We start from the raw sequence: 12,919 nt of genomic DNA, 5'->3' as shown, positions 1-12,919 counted from the left end.
GTGGCATTACTTGTTACAGAAAAAGAAATATCTGTAGTAGAGAATTGGCCAAATAAATTAATAATTTAAGGTAAAAAAATAAAGAGTGTACACCTTAATTTAATTAAACATGTTATAGGTAGAATACCCCTGTTGCTTTCCAGAAGGAACTAGATTGTTCTCTTTAAGAATACTTCCCATACAGGAACCCTCCCACACTGTTGCTGGGAATGAAAACTGGTGCAGCCACTATGGAAATTCCTTTAAAAAGTAAAAACAGAGCTACCATATGATCCAGCAATCCCACTCCTGGGCATAGATATATACACCCCAATGTACAAAGCAGCACTATTTGCAATAGCCAGGACATGGAAGCAACCTAAATGTCCATCAACAGATGAATGGATAAAGAAGATGTGAGATATATATATATATTCAGCCATAAAAAAGAATGGCATATTACCATTTGCAGCAACATGGATGGACTTAGAGATTATCATACTGAGTGGAATGTCAGACAAAGACAAATATTATATGATATCACTTTTATGTGGAATTAAAAAATGATACAAATGAACTTATTTATAAAACAGAAACTGTCTCACAAACTTCAAAAACAAACTTACAGTTTGTCCTTTTTTTTTTTATTGGGGTATAGTTGTTTTACAATGTTGTGTTAGCTTCTACTGTACAGCAAAGTGGAGTTCCCTGTGCTATACAGCAGGTTCTTATTAGTTATCTATTTTATACATATTAGTGTATAGATGTCAATCCCAGTCTCCCAATTAATTGCCCCCTGCCAACCTGCTTTCCCCCCTTTGGTGTCCATATATTTGTTCTCTACATCTGTGTCTCTATTTCTGCCTTGCAAACTGGTACATCTTTACCATTTTTCTAGATTCCACATATATGCGTTAATATACGACATTTGAAAACAAACTTACGGTTACCAAAGGGGAAGAGGAGGATAGATTAGGAGTATGGGATTAATAGATACACACCACTATATATAAAATAAACAACAAGGGTTTACTATATAGCACAGGGAACTATACTCAATGTCTTGTAATAAATTATAATGGAAAGTATCTGAAGAAAATATATGTATGTATAACTGAATCACTTTGCTGTACACCTGAAGCTAACACAATATTGTAAACCAACTATACTTCAATTTATTTGTTATTAATATTTTATTTTATTTTTTGGCTGCACCATGCAACATGAGGGATCTTTTTTCCCTGACCAGCGATTGAACCCACGCCCCCTGCGTTGGAAGCGTGGAATCTTAACCACTGGACTACCAGGGAAGTCCTTATACTTCAATTAAAAAAAAAGAATACTTCTCATGCAGGAGCTAAATCTTTAATGAAAGACAAAGAGATTTCCCCAGTAAGGTAATTCCATGAAGATATTAGAACCTGGAGAAGGGAAGTAGAAAACTGTCTTTCAGTAGATGCATTGCTCTTTCTTTCTAAATTAGCCTGGATAGCTTTGCAGTAAATGGCTATTACCTTCCTAGAAATTCAAATGCTTCATTATTTAAGAATGTTGTTGAGCTATAGTTTGAGGCAATAGCTTGAAAGCTTTGGAATACGGAGCAAAAAAAATATTGGCAAGCCTTTGATAAATACATCATTTTCTCATTAATTATACAGGGTGAAAAGACATTTTAAGAACACATTATCTCTTCATCAATATTAGGTCGTGCCCCAGGCAGAAATCAAGACCAGCCACAGATTCTAAAGGGAGAAAGTCTACAGGGTCAGGAGACATAGGTCAGGGCTTAATTATCTGGTTATTTAGTACAAAGGGTTATATGGATTATTTAAAGACCCCTTTGAAGAAAAACTGACAATTTTTATAGAATCTTCTTCTCAAGGAGTAACTAAATATTATGACCAAAGTGGAGATCTGAAAAAACAGGCTACTAAATAAAGTCTTAAATTTATTCTATTACCTCATAAATTTACCGAAACAAGTTTTAATTCAATGATTAATGAACTCATGTCTTTCCCTATAAAAATGATCTCCCCGTTTACGTAGAGATTCTCTCTACTGAGTATTAGACTATAAAGAGATGTTAAATATATCAGAAGAAATAACCAAATGTCATAAGGAAATCTCTAAGTCCAGAATTCTCAGCGGCCACGGCTCACGGGCCCAGCCGCTCCGCGGCATGTGGGATCCTCCCGGACCGGGGCATGAACCCGTGTCCCCTGCATCGGCAGGCGGACTCTCAACCACTGCGCCACCAGGGAAGCCCTAAGTCCAGAATATTTAAAAAATATTTATGTATTTATTTATTTGGCTGCGTCAGGTCTTAGTTGCGGCATGAGGCATCTTTTGTTGCGTCATGTGGCTCTTCGTTGGGGCATGTGGGCTTCTCTCTAGTTGCAGCATGCAGGCTCAGTAGTTGTGGTGCACGGGCTTAGTTGCCCTGTGGCATGTGGGATCTTAGTTCTCCAGCTAGGGATCGAACCCGTGTCCCCTGTATTGGAAGGCAGATTCTTAACCACTGGACCATCAGGGAAGCCCCCTCTAAGTCCAGAAATTTTGATAAGCCTTTAAACCTTGACTCCGTTTAACATCCATCTTTCCATAGTGCCTTGCAAGACACATGTCAGTAAAGAAGGGGTTCATCAAATATTTTTAAAGCCATGATGGCATTCTTGAAGAAATGCAAAGGGTCAAAACAAAACCACACAATCAGCAATAATTCCAAAGTATAACAATGTCTCAGCATGTCTCTAAATTTGTACTGAGATAGAATTTAGAGATATTAACCTTGGACCTTTTCTTCTCCTAAAATTATTCTGTAGTTTTTCACTGGTTGGATAATGACATTCACTGTTTGATGAAAGCAGGTGCTGCCTACAGAGAAATAATTCAAATAATTTAATTGAAGGACTGAATGAATTTTTAAATTCACACCTGGCAAAAGAGTCTGAAAGCACAGCATTTTGGACTTGTGTGAGCCAAGCCTCTGACAGAGAAATGGTTTTGTTTTGAATTCACAGAGGGGTTGGTTCCAGATTTTGAGCTTGATTAGAGGACCAGAGTTTAGGCTTTATAAAAAGTAACCATAAAGTAAGGAGCAATACACTCTGACTCCTGGGCATTTCCGCACCTCCAGGGCAGGACAATTACAGAAGCTCTTCCAGGACTGGAAGAGAGAAATCAGAGAAAGAGGGAGAGGAGAGCAAAAAAGCTAAAGTGACTGAATGGGGCTACTGGAACCCAGCCCCTTGGGGAGCAGTCAGACCTGCAGTGGGGGGTAGGTTGGTGGAGCTTGGTTCAGTAATCAAAGCAGGAGCCTGTGCCCCACTTTTCACAAGGGACCCTTGGAGGACACCCCTGCAGAGTGCCCCACCCCACTATGGGAGGCCTCAGTAGAGTAGAAATGGTACCATAATGTGTTTGAGTCTCTGGTTCCCCATGACCTGGACCAGATCCCTGAGTTCCTTGGGCCCAGCTGATAGGCCAGGAGCGCTAAGCAGAGGTAGACACAGGATAGCTGGCAGAAGAAAGCAAGGAACGTGGGATGCTATATTTAAAGTTTCTTTCTTGGACTCCGAATGATTCAAAGAACTGAGCCTCTTTTCAGAGAGATAAAGACATGAAGCACCAAACAGAATCTTAAAGCAACTCAGGCCCTAATGTCAGGCTTAGGGGATATCTGGAAAGACTAGGCTTTGGAGAAAGAGACAAGATTTTTAAAGCTAGGCTTGAAAGAGAACCCAACGCTACTGACAGAGAAACTGTGCAGACCTGGGAGGTGCTGGGGAGGCAGAGAAGAGACAAGGGCAGGGCCATACTGATTCGGGCAGAACCTTGGCTCAGGAGATGCCCACAGCCCTTTCTCTGCCACAAGCCAAGGAAGACACAGCCGCCAGCAAGGAGAAGAGGGACTTGGGTGGAGGGATTGGCCCGCACTGTCTGTTGCTCTTAAGAAAAGATAGCTGCTTACCTTGTTGTTGTGGAGTGAGGACCACCATGTATAACCCTGTGGGGGGAGTCAGACATACAGCTGAGGATAAAAACGATGCCCCCGGGGCAATGCACATCCTGCACTCCTGTACTTGGGACCTTGTCCAAAGCCTGTCTGAAGCTTACCCCCCATTGAGGGAGGCTCTGTGTACATCATGGCTGAAGCTTCCTATGAGGTGCGGTCAGTGGGGGAATGAAGGAAAGCCACTGATGAAGGAATGTGAGGATTTTACTTAAGACCAAGGCCACCCAGGTAAACCTAGAGGGCTTTTGAAGAGAGATGAAACAGATTCTATACAGAAACCTCCTGGAAGTGGGGACATCTAGATGAAAGTAAATGTCTTTGTGAGGACCATGGTTAATTCGCTAGAAGAAATGAATTTGGAATTTTGAAAGCTACTTGGAAGTTTTATATCAAGATTTGTTTTCTTTCCAAAAATGATACTTGTTGCCCAGTGATTCTCCATTCATTAGAATGGCATTCACTGCTTTGGGGAAAGGCTAGAATAAAGAAGGCCATCGAAGGGCTGCAAAGTAGTGCATGCATGTGTGTGTGTGTGTGTGTGTGTGTGTGTGTGTGTGTGTGTGTGTGTGTGTGTGTGCGCGTGTGCACGCGTGTGTGTGTGTAGTCTGTGTGTTTAAACTCAGAGCAGAAAAAATTACCTGAAACCCTTCATATGCAATAGGTTTGAAGTTTATGGTCATAATGATTCAGAAGCAAAGAAATGTAAGGTTCTTTATTTGTCATTAAAAATTGAAAGAGCCCCTCATTTCTACAAATGGTGGGAAAACATTTCGTCCTGTTCCTTTAAGGTAACTCAAACAGCTCCAGTTTAAAATCTCATCTGTTTTGGAAAAACAACTGAAGGGTGACAGAATACGCCACCCCCAAACATGCCACTTAGGCATAAGGATTATTTTGAGCTAAAGGCAAATGAGAAGAATCAGATATAAGGAAAGTCATGGGGATATAGTGCACTGCAGTGTGACTACAGTTAAGAATACTGCATTGCATATTTGAAAGCAGCTAGAAGAATGGGTCTTGAAAGTTCTGAGCACAAGAAAAGAATTCTAAATATAACTGTGCATGGTGACGGATGTTAAGCGGATTTATTGTGATGATCATTTCGCTACATAAATACCGAATCATTGCACTGTACACGTGAAACTAATATGTCAATTATACCTCAACAGAATTTTTTAAAATGCTACTTGTTTATGAAATAATTTCCTTTTAAAAAAAGAAAGAAAAAAGAAAATCCACCTGCCTTTCCCCTATTTGCCTAAAAGTAGGACATACATTTACAAAGGTGTCTCTCCCCTCTCTACGAGGAAGGACAAAAGTGAATCACTGGAGACTTTAGACCCTGTCAGCCTGGAGATGACACCAGAGGGGTTTACATGCAAAGTTTACAACCTAGCCTTTGACCTCTGCCGCTTGTTGGCCTAAGACGACACCTTGCTCAGCTAAGGTGTCTTATTCTCTGCTGTGTGCACCACTAGCCATCACCTGCTTGGAAGCCTATGGCTCTTGCCTTGGCCTCCCTGCGCGAGGGGTCTGCTCTCCTCAGCTGGAATCCAGTCCTGCCCCAGTAACGCCCTCTCAGCTGTTGTGCAGCCTGCATGGAGGCACACGGCCTCTGGATCTTGTCCAGGACACACATAACCCCAGAAAACCCATGGAAAACCACAATCACAGGCCGTTTCTCTGCCTAAACACTCCACCCCGCCATTGCTACTCTATTGTTGGTGTCGGGTATTCTTTAAGGTGGCGTCCTTCCAAATTTCCAAACAGAAAATAGTGCAGGGGCTTCCCTGGTGGCACAGTGGTTGAGAATCTGCCTGCCAATGCAGGGGACATGGGTTCGAGCCCTGGTCTGGGAGGATCCCACATGCCGCGGAGCAACTAGGCCCATGAGCCACAGCTACTGAGCCTGCACGTCTGGAGCCTGTGCTCCGCAACAGGAGAGGCCGCGATAGTGAGAGGCCTGCGCACCGCGATGAAGAGTGGCCCCTGCTCGCCGCAACTAGAGAAAGCCCTCGCACAGAAACAAAGACCCAACACAGCCAAAAATAAATAAATAAATTTAAAAAAATAAAAATAAAGGAAAAAAAAACAGAAAAGAAAAGAAAATAGTGCATGAGCACCCCCTGCTCTAGGAATTTCAAGCTGAGGCTCCTTTTCCCTGCCTGTCCCCATTCATGGAGCTCGAGAATCCTGTGTTCCTCAGTATTTCCTCCAAGCTCCTTCTCCCAAGCCAGGAAGGGTTTTTATTGCCTTTTTGTGTGACAGGAAATTGCCATGACCTCATGTTCTATACCCTATGGTTTATGTTATAGACTCTAAACTTAGCCCTCCAGGCTTTGGGTCTAGAGATTTAAAGAGAACGTTTAGGAAGATGAAAACAAAACAGAGCAAAACCCTGTTCTATCTCCAGTGGCTGGCCTTTGTAATTGGTGTGTGGACACTGAACCTGCTTGCCCTCTAGCGCTCTCTGGTCCTGCCCCTGTCCATCTCTCCGGGGGCTCCGGATGCCTGCAGGTCCCGATGGTACTGACTCTGGCTGGGCTCAGCCACTGGATGACACTAGCAGGAGATGGGGCCGGGATGGGAAGGGAGAATTCTAAATATTTCTCTCTGCCTTTGCGGTACCTCTGGCAGGAGCTGCCTTACTCCACTGTGGATCCAGTTTCCTGTAGCGACAGTCTCCTCCCTTTGCCCCTCCAGTCTTGCTGATGTGGCTCATCTCTGGGTGACTTCACCATCCAGTCTCTGGTTTCTCACCTACTCCATCTCCTGTAAACCCAGTTACCTAAGTCAATTTTCCTATACTGTAAGTTCTTAAAGGGATTTCTGTTTTCCTATTTAGACCCTGACTGTACACCTGGCTTCAAGACTCTTGCTTCTGAAATGGGCTTCAAGATTAAACAATGACTTTGCATTCCTGCTAAAAAATATCCTAATCCTTCTTAAGGCAATGAAGACTAAATTGGGGGGGAAGGCATAGCCAAAGAAGTACAGAAGTAAAAAACACATTAATATATTTCAAAATATCTCACCACCAGAGCACCCATAATTATTGAATTCATTGTATTGTTACTTGAATAGACATTTTTTTGCTGCCCTTATATACTCATGGGGCAAAGTTCTCCGGTGTTCCATTAATCATGTGATCTTTCTGGATTCTACACTTTGTCTCTTACCTCTTCCTTGTAGAAGATTATACCCGATTCAATAGCAAGTCACACAACCCACTTAGTTTAATGAATTGATGGCATATATGCTCAGTTGCAACAAAATCAATTTTACACACTGACCAAAATGTGGATGCAGGAAAGAGTTTGAGAACATCAGTGTGTAATGACTGGTGATGACCAGTCCAACAAAGATACTAAAATCTGCAGATCCCAACGGGCAGACATAGAGATCACACAAATCAAATGTCTATGGGCCAGACAGGTAATATAAATTGGAAAGCAGGTCCTGTGTATTACAGAAGGGAGCAGGGCACATGGAAACTAGAGAGGAGGTGTGTTACTGAATGGGGGGGTGGTCTCTACACAGCTCCAGCTGACTATGCTGAATGGGAACGGGGATGCCTTGTTATGAAATTTTACAATATTTGAAGAGAAGCCAGAAATCTAGATTGCATGTGAAAGCCTCATGATTTGTAAAGTAATATCAAGTAACTCAAAAAAAATTTTTTTTTTTTTGCAGTACGTGGGCCTCTCACTGCTGTGGCCTCTCCCGTTTTGGAGCACGGGCTCCGGACGTGCAGGCTCAGCGGCCATGGCTCACGGGCCCAGCCGCTCCACGGCATGTGGGATCTTCCTGGACTGGGGCACGAACCCGTGGCCCCTGCATCGGCAGGCGGACTCTCAACCACTGTGCCACCAGGGAAGCCCTCAAAAAAAATTTTTTTTAATGTTGTGCAAATTTAACAAAACATATATATATATATATATATATATATATATATATATTTTATTTTTTAAATATTTATTTATTTGGCTGTGCCAGGTCTTAGTTGCAGCACACAGGATCTTCATTGTGAAGTGCGGGATCTTCATTGTGGCATGCTGGATCTTTAGCTGTGGCATGTGGGATCTATTTCCCTGACCAGGGATCAAACCCGGGCCCCCTGCATTGGGAGCACGGAGTCTTAGCTGCTGGACCACCAGGGAAGTGCCCTTACAGAACATATTTTGAGCTAGATAGGACCCCGAGTCACCAGTTTGCAATCTCTGCCCTAATTGGACATTATTCTTTGGAGCAATATACACTGTGTGTTCAAATAATCTTCCTCAACTCAGTAACATTTGTGGATATTTTAGTTACCTCCATAATGTGGTCTATTCTTTTGAATATTCTCATCATATGAAATATACATTCTTTAGTGGTAAGCCAAATTTTCGAAAATAGTTAAAATAATAATAACATGAGTACCCTTAATAAAAAGAGAAAAACTGGGAAAAATGAATTTGGGTTTATTTTTTATCTCTCACTTTCACTACCCCCAACATATTTGTCAGATATTCTAGTAGGTAGGAGGGCTGTAGGTGTGGGGGAAAGGGAGTCCTGACTCCGCCCAAAGGAAGGAATGTGGAGGAACAGAGCCTGGTTTATAGACTGGTGTCTCAAAGAACTGGGGGTGGGGGTGGGGCTGGGGGGCACCTCCATCATTGATTGAATTAATTATAATCTCTTCAACTCGGCATTTAAAACAATATAGCCCTACACTACATGTCAAGTCTTATCTCTTGGTGTTCCAAGAACACATTATCATGCTTTCCCACCTCTGTGTTTGTTTATCCAACACTCTCCACCTCAGTCAGTTGAAATGCTACTTGAACTTCAAAATTCAAATGCTACCTCATCCAAAAATCTTCTGCTAATGTTTTGGAGTTATTCTCTCTTTTGAGTTTCCATAGAACTTCTCATTTGTATTTTGACATTTATATTCTGCTTTGAAATACAGATTCTTGAGTTCTTGTCTTGTCTCCACCAGACTACTATGATGTTTAGAACATCAACTGCATCTTATTTTTGATAATCTGGAGTGCCTAACATTAAGCTTTCCACAAATTATGCGCTGGAGATTTCTGTCTTGTGTTGATAAGAAGATGAGTAAGTTGGTAAGAAGATGGATACATCTAGTGGTAGAACTGAAAATTGCATGCAACTTTTGCTTTATCTAAAAGTTATCACAACCTCCTCTCCAACAACAAAAAAAGATTGCCTCATCGATACTACAGATGGCTTCAACTTTAATCTCTATTGAGGAATGCACTGTGTTACTTCTTAGGCAGACACTGAGCTCTCTTATAGCATTTTTTAAAAATAAATTTATATATTTTATTTATTTATTTTGGCTGCTTTGGTTCTTTGCTGCTGTGCGTGGTTTCCTCTAGTTGCAGTGAGCGGGGGCAACTCTTCGTTGCGGTGCACGGGCTTCTCACTGCAGTGGCTTCTCTTGTTACGGAGCACAGGCTCTATCTAGGCGGGCTTCAGTAGTTGTGGCACTCAGGCTCAGTAGCTGTGGCTCGCAGGCTGTAGAGCACAGGCTCAGTAGTTGTGGTGCACCGGCTTAGTTGCCCCGCAGCATGTGGGATCATCCCGAACCAGGGCTCGAACCTGTGTCCCCTGCATTGGCAGGTGGATTCTTTTTTTTTTTTTTTAACATCTTTATTGGAGTGTAATTGCTTTACACTGGTGTGCTAGTTTCTGCTTTATAACAAAGTGAATCAGCTATACATATACATATATCCCCACATCTCCTCCCTCTTGCATCTCCCTCCCACCCTCCCTATCCCACCCCTCTAAGTAGTCACAAAGCACCTAGCTGATCTCCCTGTGCTATGCAGCTGCTTCCCACTAGCTATCTATTTTACACTTGGTAGTGTATATATGTCCATGGCACTCTCTCACTTCGTCCCAGCTTACCCTTCCCCCTCCCCGTGTCCTCAAGTCCATTCTCTACTTATGCGTCTTTATTCCTGTCCTACCCCTAGGTTCTTCAGAACCATTTTTTTAAAATTCCATATATATGTGTTAGCATACGGTATTTGTTTTTCTGACTTACTTCATTCTGTATGACAGACTCTAGGTCCATCCACCTCACTACAAATAACTCAATTTCGTTTCTTTTTATGGCTGAGTAATATTCCATTGTATATATGTGCCACATCTTCTTTATCCATTCACCTGTTGATGGACACTTAGGTTGCTTCCATGTCCTGGCTATTGTAAATAGAGCTGCAGTGAACATTGTGGTACATGACTCTTTTTGAATTATGGTTTTCTCAGGGTATATGCCCAGTAGTGGGATTGCTGGGTCATATGGTAGTTCTATTTGTAGTTTTTTAAGGAACCTCCATACTGCTCTCCATAATGGCTGTATCAATTTACATTCCCACCAACAGTGCAAGAGGGTTCCCTTTTCTCCACATCCTCTCCAGCATTTATTGTTTGTAGATTTTTTGATGATGGCCATTCTGACTGGTGTGAGGTGATACCTCATTGTAGTTTTGATTTGCATTTCTCTAATGATTAATGATGTTGAGCATTCTTTCATGTGTTTGTTGGCAATCTGTATATCTTCTTTGGAGAAATGTCTATTTAGGTCTTCTGCCCATTTTTGGATTGGGTTGTTTGTGTTTTTGACATTGAGCTGGCAGGCAGATTCTTAACCACTGCGCCACCAGGGAAGCCCTCTTATAGCATTTTTGATCAAAACGCTGTGTGCAAGATATTTCTCTCGATTATAAAAGATGCTACAAACAATCATAAAGATTCCTGTAAATGGGTAAGTTTCCTTTATCAGGCTTAGATAAGTGCCACCATTGTTTTATGACCCATGACATAAATATCTTGGACTAAATGCAGATATTCTCTAATTCTTCTAGTTTAGCAAACCCATATTTGTGGAATTTGTGAACGAAAGGATGCTCTATAAGAGCTGGTTCTCAGTACGTTTCTAACTATTAATCACTCAAGGACAAGTCCAGAAAAGTTAAGCTTAACATTTTGAAATGTAGGTTTTTACAGAAGTTTTTAGAGCACGATTTCTGATAGATAGGGACCTACCCAATGATCTAAAGGTCTTACCTGACAGAATTTCCAGCTGATTGCTGCTCTCACATTCCACTTTCTCCTTACTCTCTTTTCCCCAGGCTTAAAAGGATTTCAGGGGCAGAAAAGCGCTCACCAGCGATGGGGGCCATGCAGGATGATCTCAAGACCTGAGGAAATGTTTGGTAATTCATAAAACAGTTCGGAAACCCTATTTTAGTATTTGGTATCTTTTAAAATTGGCTTTCTAAAAAATAAAGAAAAAAAGAAAGTTAAGGTGGTTTTGACAATAGGGCTAAAGTAAAAATGATGATATAATGCTTTCTTAGATTAATTTTAAAATGTCATATATGTTATTTTGTGTACAGTCATTCTAGTTCTGTTCCTAAGCACAAATACCTGGCATTTCACTAAAATTTTTGTGACATGATGGTAAATTGAAAAACTTGGCCACAATACTTTGCAGCTCTTCTCATCAATAAGATGAGAAAAGAAACTACGTGGTTCTCTCCCGTCTCTTGAATGAATCTGGGCTGACTGTTTGACTTGCTTTGAATGTGGTGGAAGTGACACTGTATAAGTCCGTAGAGACTCACCTTCAGGCAGCCTTGCAGCTCCTGGTTTTTCCTTCTGGGAACGCTGCCCTAAGACCACCATGTAAGGAAACTGGTCTAGCCTACTTAAGATGAGAGGACATATGGAGAAGAACCAATGGCCAGCCCTGTGAGTGAGGCTGTCTTGGACCTTCCAGCCCAGCTAACCCTCCAGCTGAATGCAGCCCTATGAGTGAGCCCAGGCAAAACCTCCACCTTTTGAAGGGTGAACCCCAAAGAACTTGAGCTATCATTAGTCCATCACTATATTTCTGTTGCATTCATCTATTGCTTTGTAACTAGCTATCCCAAAACTTAGTGGTTTAAAACAACCCCTGTGCATTTACTCACAGTTGTGCAATTTGGGTTCGCTGGACTTAGCAGGACAGCTCTTTGCCTGCGGCTGGGAATTCAAGACAGCTTTTCCCACAAGTCTGGTGTCTCACTGTGACAGCTGGAACATCAAGGGCTTGGCCAATGTGACACGGTGATAAAATAAGACATCTATATTTGGTCTTCGTCCCAGTTCCTGTCACAGAGCTCTTAAAATTTTTGTGATTTCCTGAGTGATGTGGTGAGAGAAGGGTCTTTGTTAATCATAATAAACCCTTTTCAACCATGCTTGAGTTTATGTTAATAAGATGAATGGTGGCCAAAAGCCCCAGGATACAGGCTGGTCACCAGAGGAACCAACCAAGTGACTAGAGGATTAGAACTTTCAGTCCCACCCCCAGCCTCCATGGAGAGGAGAGAAGCTGGAGACTGAGTTAATGATCAATGGCCAGTGATTTAATCAATCATACCTACAAAATGGGACCTTCCTAAAATGACTAAACTATAGATTGTTCAGAGAGCTTCTAGTTTGGTGAACGTGTCTATGTGCCGGGAGGATGCACACCCCAAATTCACAGGACAGAAGCTCCTGTGCTCAGGATTCTTCCAGACCCCACCCCATGCACCTATTCCTTTGGCTGTTCCTCTGTACCCTTTACAGTATCCTTTATAATAAGCCAATAATAGTAAGCAGAGTGTTTCCCTGAGTTCTGAGCCATTATAGCAAATTATCAAACCTGAGGGGAGGGTCGTGGGAACTCCTGATTCGTAGCCAGAAGTTGGACAGAAGTTGGATAGAAGTTGGACAGAAGTGTGGGTAACCTGGGGACCCACTATTTGCATAGTGGGACTGATCCCCTTAACCTGTGTGCTAACTCTAGATTAATAATGTCAGAATTGAATTAAATTGTGGGACACCACTTCGTGTGCACAGAGAATTGGAGAATTGCTT

General features: G+C 42.1%; 1 long non-coding RNA gene across 1 annotated transcript in view; it reads right to left on the bottom strand.

Moving 5' to 3' along the window:
* The window catches only part of LOC132419857 (uncharacterized), a 31,156-nt gene extending 18,971 nt beyond the window's left edge, over positions 1-12,185 (bottom strand). Inside the window, exons 1-2 of the long non-coding RNA XR_009518260.2 lie at positions 11,986-12,185; positions 11,078-11,211 (exon numbers count right to left, since the gene is read on the bottom strand). This is a non-coding gene — a long non-coding RNA (uncharacterized lncRNA). The remainder of the gene's footprint in view (positions 1-11,077; positions 11,212-11,985) is intronic.
* Between the last annotated feature and the right edge of the window lie 734 nt (positions 12,186-12,919).

The sequence above is a fragment of the Delphinus delphis genome, chromosome 2, assembly GCF_949987515.2.
Source record: "Delphinus delphis chromosome 2, mDelDel1.2, whole genome shotgun sequence".
NCBI classification, from domain to species: Eukaryota; Metazoa; Chordata; class Mammalia; order Artiodactyla; family Delphinidae; genus Delphinus; species Delphinus delphis.
Note: the sequence above shows the minus strand (reverse complement) of the source record. Positions and strands in the feature narration are given on the sequence as shown.